The sequence below is a fragment of the Triturus cristatus genome, chromosome 4_1, assembly GCF_964204655.1.
Source record: "Triturus cristatus chromosome 4_1, aTriCri1.1, whole genome shotgun sequence".
Taxonomy (NCBI): Eukaryota; Metazoa; Chordata; class Amphibia; order Caudata; family Salamandridae; genus Triturus; species Triturus cristatus.
Genome location: NC_140585.1, coordinates 360,189,948 through 360,212,111, shown reverse-complemented (window position 1 = coordinate 360,212,111; position 22,164 = coordinate 360,189,948). Strand labels below are relative to the sequence as shown.

Sequence of the window (22,164 nt, the reverse complement as noted above, 5' to 3'; positions counted from 1 at the left end):
GCCTTCTGCTTAGTGCAGTCCCAATGCATGCCCAGTTCAGAATCCTCCTAAAAGTCAAGCTCAAGTATTTGTATTGATTGACTTGCTCCACCTACCGTGTATAAAAAGGTACCAGTTAAATATTTTAACTTTTTTCCCAAAAAACTAAATCTTGGTCTTCTCCAGATTAATTTGAAGCTGGTTCTGCTTGCTATAAATTGGGGTACAGTCAAACAATAGCAGACAATCGATGTGCTGTTTCCCCAACTTCGGGGGAGGAGGAAGGACTTGGATTTGAATATTAAATTGGGGAGGTCTGCCAGAAATAGAATGAAGAGCAATAGTGCCAAGACACAACCTTGCCAAAGGCCACTTCCTATGGGGGATTACTTGAGATAATCGGCCTGATTTGTCTAACTCCACCTGAGCCCAGTTGTCAGAGTTCGAGGACTGAAGTACACTAAGAAGGTTTGAAGGGAGGTCCCAGGCAGCAGGTTTTCCCCATAAGATGTCCCTATCCACAGAATCAAGGCTGTCCTGAAGTCGACAAAAAAGCAGCACAGCCCTGGAATTACTTCCAGGGCTTTCTGGATTATGGCCCATAATGCAGAGCAGGGCTCTGTGGTGGAGTGGCCTTTCCGAAAGCCCCTGTGCTCTGTTGGGATACTCCTGAATTTGATAGTCCGGTCTTCCAGCTTAGATAAAACAACTTTTTAAAAGACCTTTAGTGAGCCATTCCCCCTTTTTTTTTTTTTTTTTTTTTAAAATCGGTTTTACTATGGACCCTTTCCATGATGGAGGGTGAAGGTCAGAAGAAGCAATCCAACTGAACAAAGAGGAGTAAACTGTTGCCCACCAAACGCTGTTTGTTTTGATTATTACTGCTGGAATGTTATTGGGGCCAGCAGCTCAGGAGAGCTTTTTTTTGCTGTATGTCTCTTATCGCTCCTGGTTCTCCGTCTCACCAATCACTTCAACTATTGGCAAGTGGAGTCAAGCCAACCCACTCCCTCTTAATATGGAGGTGTGCTCGCGGTTCCTTCTCTCGTACATTTAATGTTATACAGCCGAGAAATTGATGTACAATTTCATTGTACCACACGATGTCTCGAAACTAAAAGGGAAGATGTCAATATTCTCACTTAATTGAAAAGCGGATAGATGTTGGAGGTGAATGGGATTTGGGTGTGTTGAAAGCCTTGGCGGATAGGACATTCCTAGTGTCAATACCCCCTCAGGGGTCACCGGCTCAAAATTGCAGACTACTTGACACATTTTTGACCTCAGGACTTCATAATTGCCTCTGTGGATATTAAGGTTAGAATACCTGCGGAGGCTCTCTCCTTACCCCGGCTCTGGCCTTTGCTGTTTAATACTATAAAAACCTCAACTGTTTAAGCCGCTCTCAACCAGGACTCCTGAAGGAACACCAAATGAAAGGTTTTTCAAACTTTCCGCGAGTTCACCACTATTCCTATTGCGAAGACATCTCTGTCTGACAGCTGGCAGAATTTCATTTACTTTTGGAGCCTGCAGAAGGGTCAGATTGTGTGGCATTGTCTGAATCTGTATCCTTGTCTTTCGTGCTGTGCAAAGCCTGGGGGAATCAGTCAATTTCATAGGCTGCAAGGCGCTATATTTTTGAGCCTGTAAATATGCCTTAGAGAGTTTTCTAGCGCCTTCTTATGAGGCCATAGTTTCTTTGTCTGGGTGTCAGGCAGTTGGAGCCTGATGTGCTCTTGGAAGGATATGAGGAGCTTGCAGGGCCTTCGCCATTATGTCTCAACGCATTGAATTTTTGATGTTGTGTAATGGGTTTGAAGGCCACTGCTAGGGCCAGATTGACAGACTGCTGGACCGAACTGTGTAGTTCTTCAGCAATGTCACCTTCTAAATAGTCACTGGCAGCATACTCATAATAGTTCTTATCCGAGTCAAACTGTTGAGAGGGCACCATGATATCAGATTCAAGAGACACCTAATTAAGTGGGAGGGGGTGGGGGAAGCCACAAGAATTACGTACAGTAAATATGGCAATAAGTGAAGTTTTGAGCAGTTCTGAGGTGGAGGGAGAACCCCTTCCCCTAGCAGAAAACACCTTCCCCTAGGAGAAAATTCCTTCTCAATAAATCATTTCAGCCCTACCACATCCTTGTGTGAAGGGCGTCACTGGACTCAAGCGCTCTCAATCCTACTCTTTCACCAGCCTAAATAAAGAAATCTGGAGCGGAGCGCTCCGGTCATCCAAATTCAGCTGGTGCCGGCATCTGGAGTCCTGCTGCTTCGTGGGTTTGAGCGCTTACATGTGGCGTCATGTGCATAGAACGTGGACTAAACGTGGAGTTCTCTGAGCAGTGCGGAAGTCCCGAGCCCTCGTCTCCCACTCTAAATTTCATGACCGGACAGGAGGCTAGCAATATGCATTAACTTTTATTGCCAGCTCCTTGCAGCACTTTAAAGAATTACATCACATTAAACCAAAACAATTCCAGAATTAGAATGTCCATAACCAAATAACGTCCATCACAGCAGCCATCTTCCTCTTTTAATTGCTGCTCCTTGACAGATAAGTATCACTTAATAAGCTCGTATAAAAATTTTAAATTTGAATGTTAAGTCTAGAAATAAGTTTATGATTTAACGTGATGATTTTGTTTAGTTTAACTTGTTTTAACCCCTTCAGCGCGGCGCGGATTTCCGCGCCACGCTGAAGGTTCTGAGCGCGGGCGGGGCCATGACGGAGCGGTTCCGTCATGCGCACAGCGCAACCGATGTGCATGACGGAACCGCTCCGTCATGCGCGTCGAAGGGGTTAAAGTGATTTAATATGATGTTTATAATCATTTATTACTTGTTGTTAAGGTAAGTATTTATCTGCCTAATTTACGGGCAGTTCGTTTTTAGGAGAAGGTTTATTTCCGGTGGTTATTTCGTTTGAGGATTGTACTTTTAGAGCGTTTGAAAAAAATAATAATAATAAATAAATAAATAAATAAATAAATGTAAAGAAATAATTTACCGTTGTGCCGCGAGCGGATAATTGAGTCAGGGCTCGTGGCATACTTAGATTCCACGCTAGAGGGGGTTTGTATTTCCTTCAGCGCGCGCTGTTTCTGCTGCAGGTAGAAAGGAGAGCAGATTAGGCTTCTGTAGAGCGAGGAGTCATCGCGCTACGTGCGTGGCGACGCATGGGGGCCATTTTGTTTTGTATACGCAGTTGGTATTTCACGGAGTTGCCGTTACTGTGATCTGCTGTTTTGTTTGAAAGACGGTTGAGTCAGCTGGTGATTACAAGCAAAATATAAAGGAGATTGAATTTTTAAAGGCAAGAAGTTATAAATATCAAGTTTAAGTTATGGAGGCTAGTGAAGGAGCACATTGTTCAGGGACAGAAGGTGCTAATATTAGAACAATTGTACAAGAGGAAATGAAAACTTCTATGAGGGAAGTTATAGAAGTGGTTTTGAAAAAGAAGAGAAAAGCAGTGGATTGCGATGAAGAAGAGTATTGGTCAATGGAAGAAGGTGACGGAGAGGTTAAAGGTTATGGGAAAAGAGCAAGAAAAAGAGAAAAATATTGAAGTTGGGATTAGGTTTTTAACGAACAATCAGGGTGAGCCTAGCGCCACATGTAAGGAAGGTGTCCATTGCAGCACAAAAGAGGGTGTCCTTAGCGGCACAAAAGATGGTGAGAAACCCAAAGTGGTTCTCCAAGATGAGGAGTTAGAGGAGATCGATGAATTTATACTAGAAGAATATTTAGAGGATGGTGATTGGGATTTGGATAGATATAGTGAACAAAGAGAGCAAAGAGAAAGGAATTGTAAAAGATCCTCAGGGTGAGGAAATGTTCAGTCCGGAGATGATTCACCACCCAAGAAGTGCTGATTGGTGGCCTTTGCCACATGTGGCTGATTTTTTAAAGCTCTGGATAAGGAGACCATTTGAAAAAGAAGCTAGAGCTGTGATGAAGGCGGAGTGCTCGCGTCCAGTGGTGGACGGGAAGGCATGTATGACTCCAGATTTAGATCCGGATCTAATTAGTTTTCTTTTTAAGTTGGGTCGAGATCCCAGAAAGGGGCTAAAAAGAGCCCTTAAGCAGTGCCAGGATCGTGTTCTTGATGTGTTGGGGCCCTTGGCACGTATTTTGGATATGGCAGAAGAGGCCAAAATGAAGGAGGTTCAGATTGATAATGAGCTCTTAAAGGGTTGGGCCCAAAGAAAAGTATGCTTTCTGGGAAATGCCAAAGCGACATGATCAACTGAGTGAAGAAAGGTTATTCTTATGAGAATAAGTCCGAAATTAGGGGGTTTTGGTAAAAAAGAATCTACTGAAGATCCGAAGGGATATCTTTTCGGGGATGGTTTAGTGAAAGGGGTTGGTAAATGTTTCTACATTTACCAGCCTAGATAATGCACAATCTTCGTTGAGGAGGATTTTTGGTAAAGGAGTTTGACGGGGCTGGGGCAAGAGCCCATTTCCCTGGCCGGTCATTTAGCAGGGATCATTACCAGTCGCAGGAACGAGCTGCGTACAGAGGATTTCAGTCAGCGACTGGATTTTACCCACAGAGAGGTAGAACAGGGAGAGTGTGGCAACCAAGAGGACGTGCACAGTACAGTCAAGGAGTCCAAGGTGAGTACAAGAGTGTCTTTTGGTTCTACCCCTTGTGAGGTAGAGGGAAGATTGAAATGGTTTCAGAAGATATGGGGGGAAATGACCAACAACAGTTGGGTTATTCAAACAGTAGGAGGTTATGTAGTAGAATTTATAGAGGAACCAGTTCAGTTGAAGGAACCGAATCAGCGGTTTTTTCAAAAAGATTTACAGGCTTTAGTTACGGAAGAAGTAAACGAAATGTTACGAAAAGGAGCTGTTCAGAAAGTACAAGAGGGAGATTGTAGTTTTGTGAGCACAATATTTTTGGTTCAAAAGAAAGAGAAAGGATGGAGACCAGTGATAAATTTGAAAGCGTTGAATCAGTATGTGGTCTACAGACATTTTAAGATGGAGGGTATCTACCTGTTAAGAGACATTCTTCAGGAGAACGATTGGTTGGTGAAGTTGGATTTAAAAAATGCGTATTTCCCTATTCCTCTTGGAAAGCAGAGTCGGAAGTATTTACAGTTCAAGTGGATGGGGGAGCTTTATCAGTTTTGCTCACTCCCTTTTGATCTGGCTTCGGCACCTTGGTGCTTTACAAAAGTGTTGAGGGCTGTTGCCAAGATTTTGAGAGAGAGAGAGGTGTTCGTTTGGTTATGTATTTAGACGACTTTTTAATAATGTCACGGAGTCAGAAGGATTTGAAGAAGCATTTGTTTTTGACAATGAATCTTTCGGAAGATTTGGGTTTCTTGATAAACAAGGAAAAGTCTGTTTTAGAGTCTTTGGGTTTTCTGGTAAACACTGTGGAGAAAACTGAGCTTACCAGAGAAGAAGATGAAGGTAAAGTCAAAAGGTCAAAGGAGTTTTAAAGAAGGAGACAGTAGGGGACGCTAGTGGGTGCCTAGCAAGATGGCCGCCTTCCGGTGAGGCTCTTGCTGTTCGGGGAAATATCCTCTGTTTATCCTTGCCATCCTGGCCGACAACTACCCCTGCATGCAGATTAGCCCCCGCTGACACAACGGAGCAGCTGATGTCCCCCACGGAAAAGCCGGGTATGCTCCATTCTCTTACCTCGGCTCGCTGTACCCGTGGGTCCGAAGATCCCGAAATGGCAGAGGCGGGAGCCTCCTGAAGGCGCGCACTGCTCTCGCCGCCTGTAGCTTGCTGCCTTGCCGCTGCTGAGGTGGGGGAGGTGTGGGGGCCCAGCGGAGCGACTCCTCGCTGCGGCGGCGGACCGATATCCTGACCTGCTGCCGCCTCTGACCTGGCCTGCTGTGAGTCCCGGAGGGGAGGCTGGGCGGAGAGCCGGAGGTGGTGCGGGCCTGGAGGCGGAGCTGAAGGCACTCGGCGGCAGCCAGAACTGTACTTGGGGTAAGTGCCCCTCTTGTGGCGGACTTCAGCACTGCGGAGAGTTGATTCCCCGCTGGCGCTGCTGCAGGAGCGCTTGGCTCAGGCTGCACGGAGCTTCCCTGTGGTGCGGCCTGACATGGTAGACCGGAGCGGCCTACTTGAGTCGCGCGTATCGGCAGTCTGGGGCCTTGCTGTGCGAGGGCTGCCGGATAGCTGGGAGGGTGTCATCGCTGTCCCTGCCCCCCTGCTGAGACTCCGGTGAAAGAAGAAAAGGTGCCTAGCTCGCCCCTGGGCCCCGCATGGCTTAGACCAGTGCTGCTGCTAGAGCAGAGGACAGATTGGGGCTGGGGCAGAGGTGGTTGCTGCTGGTCTGGCCGAGCATGAAATCCTGCCACAAGATAGGGTTCTGCTGAGAAGATCTGCGCTCCCTTCGGGCCCCTGCTGCATTCGACGCCTTGGCGAGTGAGGGCTACTTGTCCTGGCCTGGGGGGTTTGGAGATAATCCCAGGCGGCACCTTGGAGGGATCGCTGCCTCTAGGGGGAGCTGTTGAAGCTACTTCTGTTGAGTTGGTTGGGAGACTTGGCGCTAGAGGGGCCTATAGCGTCCCCTAGCTATCTTTCCCGGTGTGTGCTGGTGAGGCGCTTGGAGCCCTGTCTCGCTGGCGGTTCAGCCCTGCAGTCCCTCGGGAGATGCGTTGCGTCCCTGCGAAGCCTCATGCCATCCCATAGGGCCGCAATGGGGAAATCCGACGGCAAGCAGTCGAAACAAACCTTGGATACCCGGAAAACCACTAGAACGCCATCGGACCCAGATGACAGAGCCGGGGTCAGAACCACAGCAGGCTCTCCGACGGCGGACCTGAAAGAGCTGCTGCTGGTCATGCAGTCAAGTCTGACATCCATAGAGTTTAAAATGGACTTCATGACGGCTCGATTAGATGGCCTCACACAGAGAGCGAATACGCACGACGACCTCTTTACTGAAGCAGAGAGACGCATTTCGGACATGGAGGACACCTGCGCTGCAGCCGCTAGTCGCGTCTCAGAGATGGACAAAGTGCTGAAAGTGATAGCCACTAAAAATGAAGAGATAGAATCACGGTCGCGGAGGAACAACCTCCGAATCTTGGGTGTGCCAGAGACGACAGCCACTGGGAAGATGGAGGAGTATCTTGAGTGGCTGTTGACGGTACTGTTTGGCAGAGGAGAGTTCTCCGCGGTTTTCGTAGTGGAACGCGCACACCGGTCGCTAGCGAACCGCCCTCCTCCTGGGGCTCCACCGCGCCCTATCATTGCCAAATTGCTGAATTACCGCGATAGGGATGTTGCGCTGCGACTATCCAGGGAGATGGGCCGGCTACAGCATGAGGGGATGGAGATTTCTATCCACCCAGATTTCACTATGGCTGTGCAGGAGCAGCGACGTAAGTTTCTTCCGGTTAGGAAAAAGGTTCGGCAGCTTAATATACCATATGCTATGCTATTCCCAGCCCGCCTGAAAATTACCTCCCACGGCCGACACCACTTCTTTACCAACCCGCAGCACGCCCAAGATTTTATTAAGACACTGCCGGGAACAGTCTGTCCCCGGAGCGGCGAAGGGAGGAAAACGGAGACGCATCAGACATTGAATAACGTCATTTCATGTGGTCGGCGATGCCCCTCTCCAGCTTATCTACCGGGCTGAGCGGACAGCTGGAGCCACTGGGCCCCGGCAGATTGGAATTGTTAACATTGTGACTCTGCACTGCACCAGTGGTTTCGCCATTGCCCGAGAATATGTCGCACTGTGGCTGGATAAGCTTAGGGAATCCTGCAATGTCCTGATGAATAGGTGTGAGTGAGGTACACTTCAAGACTGTTGGAACTTACCTGCGGCTTGGGTGAACGCTTGCTTACGGACGCAATATGCTATGCAGGAAGCAGGTGCACTCTGTACTAAACTGTAATCCTTCTAGGCTGGTACCATGTACGTGCATTTGCGCTGCTTCCCACGAGGCACTGTTTCTCCAGTCTTGGCTATGGCCAACTCGGCGGGATACGTTCACGGATCAGCTGTGATGGACTACTGCATTTGCACACGAACACCCTTGCGAGGAGCACCTGGTCGCCCTCTAGCTGCAACCTTCCAGGTGAACCCTCCTATTAGACTCTTTGCATAATGTTTGGGAAAGACTCTACCAGTCCCCCGTTGGGACTAGGAATTGGGCGGGTGGGGGGAGGGGGGGGCGGGCAAGGGGAGGTCTTGGACACAGCAGGTTGGGGATGCTGTTGTGGGTGGGGTGGGGGGCGGGGGGAGGGTCCATGGCTTGTTGTTCAGTTTACTTTCTGGTTCGGCACTGTGCTCAGTCAATCTAAAAAAGAGGCCTTCTGGGGAATTATACTCTTTGCTTCACTCGCTGTTAATGCTACTTATGAGCAATGGAATCACGCCTTGAGACGCCTCAGTATGTCTTTTTAACATGGAACGTGCGTGGTTTAAGTAATCCCCGCAAATGCAGTCATAATCTTGCCTACCACGATCATGTTCAATGTGCTATGTTGCAAGAAACACATCTTTCCCCCAACTCACTCCCTATTTTTGCTCAGCGCTGGGCGGCCCACAGAGGTTTCTCGTGCTACTCCTCCTATGCCCGGGGCACCTGCGTTCTGGTTAAACACATGCTTCCGTATACTCCTATTGGATCCCAGGTAGACTCGCAAGGGCGATACACCATTCTAAGGGAACGCTTGGCTGGCCAAACGATTACACTGATTTCCTGTTATGGTCCCAATACGGACGACCCAGAGTTTTCGGGTATTGTGGGGGAAGGTGCGGGATATAGGCATGTCGCATTTGATATGGGGGAGGGAGGGGGGAGAATTTAATGTAACCATCAATCCCCATTTGGACAGATCCCTTCCACAATCACATCATTATACCGCTGCGCAGTTGGCACTTAAACACAGTTGAGGAACATGCCCTCACAGATCCCTGGAGGGCGCACTACCCACTGACTCAGCAGGGATCCTGCTACTCTTCGGCCCATGCTTCCTGGCCACGCATTGATTATTGGCTGGTTGATCGGGGCCTGGCGCTCGGGTTATCCCATATCTCTTATCTCCCCCGCACATACTCTGATCACTCTCCTGTAGTAAAGCCCCGGGCCCCAACGGCCGAGTTTTATAAGTTATATTGTCACCTCATCATCCCGATTTTACAGCATGTATTTGAAGTAGCCAGGGAAACTGGTATCCTGCCTCGATCGATACGCGAGGCACTTATAATATCCTTGCCTAAGCCGGGGAAATCACCCGCACAACTGGACTCGTATAGGCCCCTCTCCCTCATTAATGTCGACGCTAAACTTCTCGCCAAACTTATTGCCAATCGGATTAGCCCCCTTATGCCAGTATTGTCTCCTTCCGGATCAATCCGGGTTCGTTCCCACAAGGAGCACTGCCCACAACTTGCGTACCCTATTTGCGCTTCTCCAGGAAATAGATCCAGAAGCGGATGCGGCGGCCATTTTTCGCGATGCCACTAAGGCATTCGACTCCCTGGAGTGGGACTACCTCTTGTTCGTCCTGGTGCGCATGGGTTTCCCCCCCCCATTCCTTGCCTGGATTCATCTGCTGTATACGGGACTCTGGGCCACAGTAATGGTGAATGGAATGCGTTCTTTTTCACTGGCTAGGGGTACTAGACAAGGAAGCCCGCTTTCCCCTCTTATTCACTCTTGCCATTGAACCCCTTGCCGCCAAGATACGTCAACATCATAGTGACTATGCGATAATATATCCAGAGCGGCAGATCCTCATTTCACTGTACGCGGATGACATCACGTTATACCTGCGTCAGCCTGAAATCAGCTTGAATCCCATCCTACAGCTATTAATTTTATTTGGGAAGCTCTCTGGAGTCACCAACAACTGGGGAAAGTGCCAAATTTTCCCCCTCACTGCCAAGTTTCAACCTGATTTTCCTCTCCAGTGGTGTGAATCCTCTCTTACCTATTTGGGGATCATACTTTCTCGCAACCGCGAACAGCTCATGAGGGATAACTATGGGTGGACGCTAGACTATTACTGACAAAGTTACTGGCTGGCTCGCATTGCCTTTGTCGATGGCTGGCAGAGCAGCGTTAATCAAAATGATTATCTTGCCCAAACTTTTGTATTTATCTATCAATATTCCGTATGCCCCTAGCCGCCATTTCTTTTCGGAGATCAGAACTCAGATGATGAGGCTTGTTTGGGGGGGGGGGGGGAGGGGCAAGCAAGCTAGATTAAAATGGGATGTCCTCACGCGTCGTTTTGAGGCGAGAGGGTTCTCGATCCCGGATGTGGAATTATATTTTAGCTGCGCAGAGGCGCATTATGCTGCATACTGGCTGAAACCCCCCCTTTCATGCCCCATTTGGCGATAGAGGATGGGCATAGGACCCCCCCCACACCAAGCACAGCTTACCCGAGTGTTCCTGTGCTCCCGCGACACCTGGTGCATAATACTGTTCAGGCAACGGTTAGCGCGTGGCATGACCTCACAAAGGTAACCCTCTGCACTTTATTGTACTCCCCGCTTTTGCCCCTCTCTGGACGACAAGACCTCCCAGTTACACAGGAGGGTGGATGTCGCCGGCTCCTCCTGAAACTTTCTATTCCCACTTGGGGACATCTCTCTATAAAGGGAAAGTTTAAGACTAGTGCAGAGTTCTTCAAAGATATTACTCCTACCCCGCTGGAACGCTTTTATTATATCAGACTCCGTCAGGCAGTGAAATCTGCCACACCTACGTTCCCTCTGGAGCCTCCGATTATGCTCCCCTTGCATGTGTTACTGCAACAGTAAACCCCCGCTTCCGTGCTCTCGGTTCTGTATCGCACTGTACAAACTAATGGAGATTATGCGACCCCGCACCAAGTGGGAGGAGGAACTCGGTCACCCCGTCACGGAGGAGCAATGGACTTTTTGCTTTAAGCAGACCGGGGTGATCTCCGCCAGCAGTAGGTTCAGAATCATACATTACAAATACATTCACAGACTATATTACACCCCAGCGCGATTATACAGGCTGAAGCTCCGAGATAACGCTTGTTGATGTGGGCGTGAGGGGGCGGATTTTAAGCATCTGGCTTGGGATTGTCTGCCCATACAGAACTTCTGGGGAGAGGTCCTTGCTGCATTAGACCTCATGGTAGGACTCGCTCCTAAAATACGTAAATACGCCTCCCTTGCGCTGCTTCTCGCAAAAAGGAGAATCGCTTGTAAATGGGGACGAGGTAGAGCACCAAAATTCAAAGATTGGATTCAGGATCTCATTTACTGTCAAGAGCAAATCCACACGTATGCAGATCTTCAACCCCCCCCTCATCACGTCCAGTCGATTTATATTGGCCTCATTGCACACCTACTTGCTGGAACACCCCATTGATACAGACAGGGGTCCCTCAGGAGAATTGCCTAAAACCTAGCCGTAGAATGTAGTGATTGACCATGCACACACTGCGCAAAGTGGGACTGGGAACGTCTGCAATTTATGGTTAACTAGCCTCATCGCCTTCGCCATGTTATCTTCGAGCACAGTGCCTTAATGGAACCAGTTAATGGGTGTGTTTTTGTTTACTGTTAATGCACTTCTTAAATGCATGCTTGAAAATTATTGCATAGCTGCTCTGAAGTCTCCATCAACGCGGCCGGCCCGGAAGGGTTGTAGGCGGCTTGCTGTGTACTCCCCTATCCCCTTCTGCATAGATCATTTCTTGACATTTACAGAGCGATGCATTGCCGGCCAGATGCTGGTTGTAGGCAGTATGCTGAATTGTCTATCCTTTTCATTTTTTTGAAGTGCAATAAAGCTTTAAAAAAAAAAAAGAAAAAAAAAAAAAAAAGGAGACAGTAGCTCTAAGAAATCTGAAGGAAAATGGCGGTGGCACCAGGCATGAAGTCACAACTTCGTAAATACGAGTTAATTCAAAGTAATACTTTATTCTTCTTTGTATGCAATATAAAAGCAACAGCCAACGCGTTTCGTTCCTTTTTAACGGAACTTCATCAGGGCTGAAAACAACACAAAACAACGTATAAATAACGACATAAATCCAGACATGAACATTTGATAAGAAAAGACATTATAATCCTATCACATTCATGGCACTAAAACTTAGATCACAAACATATATAAGAAATCAGTTAATACACCATGTCAAACAATACATTTAAACACTACTGCTCACCATCACAACAAATGTATTCCTTTATAATACATATATATATACAAGCTTAAGAACAACCAATTTTTACAAATTAATACTATTTACAATCATAGGAGTCAATTGCCTCACTTAGGGGAGAAAGAGAAGAGAGGTGAAGGGAGAAATAGAACAAATCAGTACATTATATAATACCACATATAGCTGATATGAATACAATTAAACATAATCCAGGTGAGACAATATAATCATGATATTTCCAATGTAAATAGATGGATAAATAAATGAGGTCTCACCAGAAAGTTGTCAAAAATGTTCGTTATGAGTGTTTTCTCTGTAGGTATCCAAGATAAGGGTCATCAAATATGGTATAGTTTATCTAAAAATGAGCGAATAGCACCCATTATAGTTTCACCAAATTATAGTCTCAATACAATAATAACTCCCCCAATCCAAGTAGCTGGGAAGGCAGCTAATTGGAATTAATTACACATCTATTAGTGTAACATAAGCAAACAGGGGACACCCCAAATCTAAAGGGAACCATGTATCCAAAGGGACCCACCCATCCTAACGACATATGAACACTGCCCGTATTTGTCCACAACAAATATCTCAGCGATGTATCAGTCAGAATATTGCATTTCTATTACCCCGAATGTCAACGACCGGGGAGTGAATATAATCAGACAGATACCCTAATTGTTACTGTTATATAAACACATAAGTATAAACAGTTATTTCCTCAACAGCCATGTATGTTCCACTGGGCACACAGATATTATGGGATCCAATATCATGATAGTAAGGCTGTTTTGTAATATAGCAATAACTTCTTTTTGGGGGAACGAGTTTCAAAAATATATGTGAAAAACTTTATTTATCTAAACAAAGGTTCTGCAGCAGTATTGGTCAGTATGGACTCGTAATAGATAAGAGACGGGATCCAAGACTAGCTTCTTGTATAAGAAACGAATCTCAAAAGGAACGCTAATTGCAAATACCCTCAGCAATATCATGGCACACGACAAAAGTTTCTAAATACAAAACGGAACGGCATTTAGATAAATAATTTAAAATCACTTGATCTCTATGTTCAGGGCCGAGCAAATAGATAGAGATACTATTGTCTGAATCTATCCTAGACAAGAATTGGACATCGACCTAATCGTTGCCGACTTCTACGACCTGCCATATGTAACTGGCGTAACCAACCAAGGTGTCTACTTACGTAAAAGCAGCGTTACGATTGACGCCTCTCGAGACGAGATTCCATACCCACAATCCGGAAAGGAAGCAAGCGAGTCCATTCTACGAGCAGCTTTTAAGCGTGTATCTTACTAGGACGCACGGATTGACGCATGACGTCATGAGTGAGAAAGGATTCGTTATTCGCACCAGCACGCTCAGCGCCATCTTTAAATGTTCAAAACTCGTAATAGGCACATCTTTTTTTTTTTTTTTGAAACATAGTTTCCAAATTAAGCATCAAATGTTTGCATTAAGTAACAACCCATTATTATTTTACAAAAGGCCCTTAAAAATATCACCATGGCAATATCAACGGGCTGATTAGTACCCGATGGTTTAAAAGAATACAACAACAATATCACAAAAGCGATAAAGTTAGCAAAAAAACAAGATAAAGTGCGAATGTACGTGCAGGACAACATTTATACTAATTTATTGTTTCAATTGAGCACAGACCATCTTGTGCATGGACACCATATATGTCCCATACCAAACAAAAGTAGCTCACAATAATTAAAGCTACCACCAATACAATCGGCGCCATCTTTGAATGTTCAAATCTCTTAGTAGGCGCATGTTATTAGAATATATTTCCTAAACTAGACAACAGTTTATAATTAATGCCTGGTGGTTTTAAACAATAAATAAACTAAATCTATGTCTCAAAGGCTATCTCCCGTTCTTATGACCCCAGGCCACATGCATTAAAAAGTGGCCAATATGTCAAGAATATTATCATGTTTTCTTTAATTTTCAAAACCATAAAACTCCCAAAACTACAGAAGGAGGAGATTTAGTTAATGTATTCATATCCAGTTAGCCTCCACAGTTCCATTGTCAGTCTAGTAAAAAAAAAAAATAGGAATTATAGCAAAAAGGGTATAAAAAGCCCGACCTACGCCCCAGTGTACTATTATATATTCAAAAGAATCTATACAAGTAAAAGGTGACGTCCCAAATCTGATGCACCTGAAATGAAGTTCCAGAAAGAATACACGGAAAAAATGGGTGTTTAAGCCCAATCACTCAGCGAACCACCAATTCACAGAAAATAGTGCATTTCACGATCAGTGTTGTGCCCAAGTTGGGTGGCTCGCAAACGACATATCCATTTGGCTTCCGCCCTTCTTAACATAAGTTCCCTATTTCCACCCCTCCTATTAACCAGGATGTGTTCAATCGCATGAAACCAAAAGGTATTGTCGTGTGCGTGTGTCAGATTGTAATGTTCCGTAATAGGGTATCTGGAATCTTCACCCCTAATTGCTCTTCGATGTTCCTGAATTCGTAGTTTCAAAGGACGAACCGTGCTGCCCACATAGATATTTTCACATGGGTAACCCAACACATAAACAGTGTGTGTAGAGTTACAGTTACAAAACTGGTCAATCGTATATCTATGGTCAGTGTTGTAAGAAAAGGAAGTGGTTTTATTTCTGCCCATAGGGCAAATAATACAAGTCCCACATCGGAAAAAACCTTTAGGTTTGGGGGGCAACCATGTTTCACCACTAGATACTGATGTTATATAGCTGGGGCATAGATGATTGCGTATTGTCATACCTTTCCTATATGTAATAGAAGGTCGATTCCCTAGATAATCTCTCAACCAAGGGATAACTGTCAATAAATGCCAATTCTTACGGAGTACATTAAAGATCTTGTCACAATGTGTGGTATATTGAGTAACAAACCTAACTCCAACAGTATTTTCCTGTAAATATTTATTTTTGGTCTATTGCACAGAGTGGTATCCCTGTTGATCAAATTAATCTTTGCCTCAGCTCTTTTTACATTTTTGATGTCATAACCTCGTTTGAGGAATCTGTTTTCAGTCTCCGCAAAATTTGCCTGAAAGGTTTCTTTTTCACTACTATCTCTTCTTACGCGAGTCAATTCTCCAAAAGGTATATTTTTGATGACGGAACTCGCGTGTGCACTTGATGCGTGCAGCAGGGAATTGCAAGATGTTGCCTTACGATATAACTTGCTTTGAATAACCCCATTCTTGACATAAAAAGTTATATCAAGAAAGTTGATGGTATCTCTGTGATAGGACATGGTAAGCTTTACGTTGAACAAATTCGTGTTCAAATAAAGATGATACTGTTCCAATTGTTCAACTGATCCAGACCATAAACAAATAACATCAATGTACCTCCCCCAGTGCACCACATACTGTGTCCAGGGGGAAAAGCGTTACAACAAACAAATGATGGACGGAATGCTGACAATGCAGACATTCTCCCCCAGTCAAGAGATCTGGGTTAAATCCATCGTTCTTTTGCTCACTACACCACCCCAGTTTAGACATGGCCATATGCAAATCAGTCTTGACCCTGTGCCTCATGGGAACAGTCCAGCCCGAACTGCCAAGCCATGTCTTCCCTGGACCGGAATCAAGCATCCTAGGACCGGTTTCTGGCTATCAGCCGTCATCAGCCAGGATAGCTTGACTCCAGTGGCGTAGTGAGCACGGGTCCCACGTCTGGGAATACCCATCCCACTTAGGGCGAAAAGCGTTACAACAAACAAATGATGGACGGAATGCTGACAATGCAGACATTCTCCCCCAGTCAAGAGATCTGGGTTAAATCCATCGTTTGTTTGTTGTAACGCTTTTCGCCCTAAGTGGGATGGGTATTCCCAGACGTGGGACCCGTGCTCACTACGCCACTGGAGTCAAGCTATCCTGGCTGATGACGGCTGATAGCCAGAAACCGGTCCTAGGATGCTTGATTCTGGTCCAGGGAAGACATGGCTTGGCAGTTCGGGCTGGACTGTTCCCATGAGGCACAGGGTCAAGACTGATTTGCATATGGCCGTGTCTGAACTGGGTGGCGTAGTGGGCAAACGAACGATGGATTTAACCCAGATCTCTTGACTGGGGGAGAATGTCTGCATTGTCAGCATTCCGTCCATCAATTGTTTGTTGTGTCCAGGGGGAGGCACATCTAGCCCAGCAATACTCCCTCTCATACCACCCCATAAAGAGGCAAGCATAAGTGGGAGCAAACCTGGAGCCCATCGCGGTCCCTTTGACCTGTTGGAACCAACGATCATTGAAAAGGAAAAAGTTGTTCAATAGTATTTGGTCAATCATATCAACAATCATCTCATTCTGTGCATATAGCTCTGCCCCCTCCTTATTTAGGTAAGACTGCACTGCCATAATACCATGTTTCCTATCGATACAAGTGTAGAGGCTTTCGACATCAAATGTAACAAAAATAAGGTCTTCCGACCACTCAAAATCCTGGAGCTTGAAGGACTGGGTTATTCTAAGACCCAGCGGTGCCAGGGGACAACACCTGAAACCTTCGTGGGTTACCTGTTCTGGCGTACAAAACACAGAGACACGGGACACTTCCAGCGACGTCAGAGATCAGCGTTTATTTACTGCAGGGATACAGAGATCACAAGAAGTACACAACGTGTAGGTTCTCGGAGACTGCTTCAAATTGCAAAAGTGGATCGCTCCTTTTATACACGTTTTTGCCATTGCACAATATGGCGAACAAAGGTTACAACTCAGTTCCCACAATAAACTTCAAAAGAGTCGTGTTCATGTTTCAGGAGGCCGGAACATAATTACAGCAGCATTGCCGGTTCCCAACTGTAAAAACATATCTACCCCGCAATAAAACACATTCCATTCTGACCGTAAACACATTAGGAGAGAGGACAAGAACAGATGCAAAGAAAGGACAAGGATGCACAACAGGTTAAAGAAGAGTGTCGGGAGTAATAAAGGAAACTTGATGACAGGATCAAAGACCTCGTGTCCAATGCATGCATGACTGAAACAATGGGCTAGCACGGCAAGATGAGTCCCGAGAGGGGCCATCTGCCTTCGACGTGTCATTTCCCTTATCGTAAAAGTCACCCTCAAAGAAACACGTGTCCCTCATGTATGCTTGGGAGTCCCAGGGTCACGAAGCGGGCAACGTCCGTTCGCTGGCTACTTGAGGGCAAGAAACAAAATGGATGTCGTATCTAAAATGGAACCCAAGGGTTCGGATGAACAAACCCAAAAATGAGACGAACCATACGTGGTTGCGTAGCGAAACTGCGTACACCCACTATACTCGTCATTTGCGGTTCGTAGACACCAAACTCATCCATATTCGTCACCACTCAAAAAGTGTCGTTCCGTCTCACACGGAACCTCAAGCTTCACTAGAATATCCTTGCTGTCCCGGATGTATGACGGCAGACCCAAAACATGTTTTTGTAGTTTTAAGTCCATGTATTCGGCCAATTTCTCAGTCGGTGAGCCCACCCCAGAGATAATCGGCCTTCCAGGGGGGAATTGTCCCCCCTTATGTACTTTGGGCAAAATGTAAATGCATGGATAGGAGGGACAATCAACCCGTAGACTTCTATATTCATCCTCAGTGATTAAACATGAATCCCTCCATTCACATAACACCAAATTAATTCTCAATGTGACATTAGGAATTAGCTCTAAGAAATCTGGTGAGAGTGATTGGAATATTTTCTTCAATTCAGACGGTTTTTCGCGGGCCGCTTTATTACAGAGCTTTACAGAGATTAAAAGCAGAGTCTTTGAGGAAAGGTCTGTGGTATGGAGATCAGATAATTTTGTCAGCGGAAGCTCGAGAAGAATTTGGTGGTTAGAAAATGTAGAGGCCTGGAATAGAAGGGCAATTTTTGGAATCTGTCCAGATTTTGTTTTGGAGACAGATGAGTCTTTTTGGCTGGGGAGCATGTCTAGAGGATGAGGAGACAGTAGGAAAGTGGAGTTTGGAAGAGAAATCAGATCATATAAATGGTTTGGAGATGAGAGCAGGGCTTTATGCTTTAAGAAGATTTTGGAAAAAGTTGAGAAATGTCAATGTTCTGTTGAAGATGGACAATGTTTCGGCAGTCCGCTATATCAACCAGTTTTGGTGGAAGCAGGTCAAGGAATAGGACTCTTTTAGCAAGAAGGATTTGGAGTTTGTTTGGAACAGAGGATTGGTTTGACGGTGGAATATTTTCCGGGTCAGTACAATGTGGTGGCAGATTGGAATTCAAGGTATCGCAGGGATTTCAGCGATTGGAAGCTAACTGTAAATAATTTCAGGAGGATTCGCTACATTTGGGGTCCATTGGAAGTAGACCTATTTGCGTCAAGGCTGACATATCAATTGCAGCGTTATTACAGTTGGAGCCCGGATCCATTGGCGGAGGAGGTGAATGCATTTCAGCAGGATTGGAGCAAGATTCGAGGGTATGCTTTTTCCCCATTTGCAATGATTCAGAGTGATTTGTTAAGGGTGAGGAGACAGAGTTGTCAGTTGGTGATTGTAACGCCTTTTTGGGGAGCACAGGCGTGGTTTCCAGGTTTGTTGTAAATGGCAATAGAGGAGCCTTTATTGATTCCGAATACAGAGGACTTCTTCTAGGGGCAGAAGTTTTTCATCCTTTAGTTTTGGAAGGGGCATTGAGCCTTCTGGTTTGGAAGATTTCACGAGAGCAGAGCAGTGCAGAGGACTTTCGGAGCAGGCTCAGGAGTTGCTCAGGGAGTCTTGAGCTCCTGGGACAAGAAAAAGATAGGTTGGAGCTTGGAAGAAACGGGTTTGTTGGTGCTTGGAACAGGGTGTGGATCCCGTGGAGGCATCTACCATAGAGTTGTCGAATTTATCGAATTTGTTTGAGAAAGGCTTACGTTATAGACCTATTAATTGTTATAGGTCGGCTATTGCGGCGGGTCATTCTTTAGTAGGTGGATGGTGGTAGGGAACCTTTAATTTGTAGGGTAATGAAAGGAATAAAGTTGATGAGACCGCCAAGACCAAAATACAGTTGTCTGTGGGATGTGAATAAATTGTTGATGTTATTTGAAATATGGCCTATGAATAAGAGTGCGAGGCAGTTATCAGGTAAGTTGGCAACTTTATTGGGTCTCATTTCTTTTAGGAGAGTCTCGGATTTAAGAGCTTTGGATATTTGTAACAGGTGTTATAATCCAAATGGTGTGTTGTTTAACATTTTCAGAAGGACAAAATGCATGTCTTCAATTTATTTTTTTATCCAAAATATGATGATCATCCAAAGTTGTGTGTTGTTAATTGTCTTAAAGAGTACGAGAATAGACTGAGTGAATTCAGGTGTCACGGTGACGATCAGTTGTTAATTTCATATGTGAAACCTTATAAACTGGTGACTTCAGCGACTATCGCAAGATGGGTGAAGGGTTGTATGTTGGAAGCAGGTGTGGAATTGAAGGATTTTGGGGCTCATTCAGTAAGGCGTTTGGAAGAAATTTTGCATGCGGCAGATTGGTCTAATGCCGATATTTTGCACGCTTTTATTTGAAACCATTGGGTCATGTTTCATCTGTGGTTGTTGCACAGCTTTGAACATGCATAATGCTAGCGTCTGATCCTGTCATGAAATGTAGATTCTCCAAGTTTTGATGTAGAGAGAATCTGGATTTCATTAAGGACACCGAGGCTAGCATTATCCCTCCCAGGCAAGTGTTTGGAGGGGCTGTGAGTTGTAAGAGGTGTAGGATTGGTTTGGGTTTATGTTGAACCTTCAGTTGGATTTAAGGAAAAGTGTTGGCTTAAAATGTTCTGTTGTTCTTTTGCAGATAACCAATAAGGGAGAAAAAAAAAAGTTGTTGTTTTTCCATTGGTTTCATCTAAATCTATGTGATGTGCCCAGAGCAGCTTAAAAGAGGAAGATGGCTGCTGTAACAGAGATGTTATTTGTTTATGGACATTCTAATTCTGGAATCGTTTTGGTTTAATGTGATGTCATTCTTTAAAGTGCTACAAGGAGCTGGCAATAAAAGTTAATGCATAATGCTAGCCTCTGTATCCTTAATGAAATCCAGATTCTCTCTACATCAAAAATTGGGGAATCTACATTGTACAAACAGAAGGTTGGAGCTCCAGCTGTTGATGAAAAATAAAAAATCTACCTGACAGCGCATTTGTGATCAAAGGCACCATACTATTCATGGAAAGCATGAAATAAACAAGCGAGCAAGTGGCGGTTCGCTCACACTACAACTGCCCAACAGCAGAGCAATAAACTCTGTAACCAAACAACAATTTTCTGAAGACAAGAGCCATAGAAGCACTTAACCGACTGCTACAGCAGCAAAGTATGAGACTTGAAGATGGCGTCAGCTCTATTTAAAGGGATTATGATTGGTGGATACTGTGATGACTCAGTCTCATTTCTATGGGAAATGAAGATTTGTTTTACTGTTCACTTATTGGCTGCTGTTTGGTGTGCAGTAAAGAAATGCATAGCCTGATCCGAGCCTCCAGTCCTGCCATCGAATGAATTGCTTTTGCATTTAGGAACCTTCCCAGCTCCCATGTTTTTATTTTTGCTGTGGGTTAGTGTTCAATAAAGAAAGTAGCGTAATCTGAGCCCCCGGTCCTGCCATCGAATTAGTTGCTTTTGCAATTTTGAACCTTCCCCCATCTCCTGCATTTCTTTTTAAGTATCATTATTATGGATTATTAATGCTTGTTATCTAATGGCAATTTCTCCTCTATTCAGAGAGAAAGACTGAAATAACTTTGTTTACTGAGAATAGCAGTAATTTTACAACATGCTTTTTAGAGGCGGTATGCTAGCAATGCTTTAAATAATGTTTATCACAGAATAACCAAATTGCATTGCTAGCGGTGTGCTCGGAGCAAATGAGAAGAATTAGACAAAGGATAGTAAATTATTTAAACATTCATATACCGCACATGGACCTCATCGGTATCAGGGTGCTTTACAGTGAAATATTCTTTAATAGGGTACATCAAGATGAGGAAAGAGGAAAATGTCCTAATCATTAACAAATGCAATGACATTTAAGACAGACCATATGGTGATAGATTTGTGAGTACAATTAGAATAAGTATGCACTAAAGAGGTGAGCCTTTCAGTTGTTTCCTTAAGACAATGACTGATGTCAGACTTCTGTGGTCTGGAGGGACAGAGTTTGAGGCTGCATAAAAAAGGATTTCCATGAGCAGTAGAGATTCTAAACTTGGAGCTTTCAGGGAGAATAGAATTAGGATTTCTTAGTCCTACGACTATAGGTTATCTTCAGCAGGTTGGCCAGTTAAGATGAACTTGAATTTTATTTAGCCGTGCTGAAACGTTTTCAGAGCATCAAACAGCGTAGTATATTATAATGTGCAAAATTAACATGTAGGTCTAAACAGGAATAAATGCGTTTAAATGCAAAACTTGTAGTAGGCGACCTTAGTTACTTGTACTATGCCTGAATAGTTAAAGAAAAATCACCTGACAAGCTGCCATAGCTAAAAATTTCTTAATTTGTACAAATTTCTAATTTACTCACCTTCCCATTGACATATTTTTCATAATGTATAATAATTGCTTAAATGTTTTCATATAACTCTACAAAATGTTTTGACTTATACAAAGATCACTGTTAACTACTGTTTACTAGAGATTTCTCATTTAGTGAGAAAATCAAGAAGTTCAAATACGAAGATGCAGCATTTCTAAAGGGAATGAAGGATCTGAAAGTCTAAGAAAGTTATCGCTGTATTTGATAAGAAAACGTTCCACTCAACATTGCTGTCTGTGGACTATTGTATTCCTGGTGAGAAGACAGCCAGCGATCCTATTCCCATGAGAGCATTGAAAGCGGATTGACTTACTGGAGACGGAAGGAGCAACAGGTTACAAAAACTTCAGACTTTGAGGTCTAGAATAGTGCATGTTCATAGAGTAGGCCGCCATCTATTCCACTTTTAAGCCCCAATGCCATTCCTTTTCCACATACCTATAGCC

The 22,164-nt window shown here is 44.7% G+C and overlaps 1 protein-coding gene across 1 annotated transcript in view; it reads right to left on the bottom strand.

The window, feature by feature from the left end:
• Positions 1 to 22,164, bottom strand: part of RESF1 (retroelement silencing factor 1) — a 322,229-nt gene that overhangs the window by 228,384 nt on the left and 71,681 nt on the right. Inside the window, 1 exon segment of the mRNA XM_085652380.1 lies at positions 12,423 to 12,505. The gene's annotated coding sequence lies outside the window, so the exon portion shown is untranslated.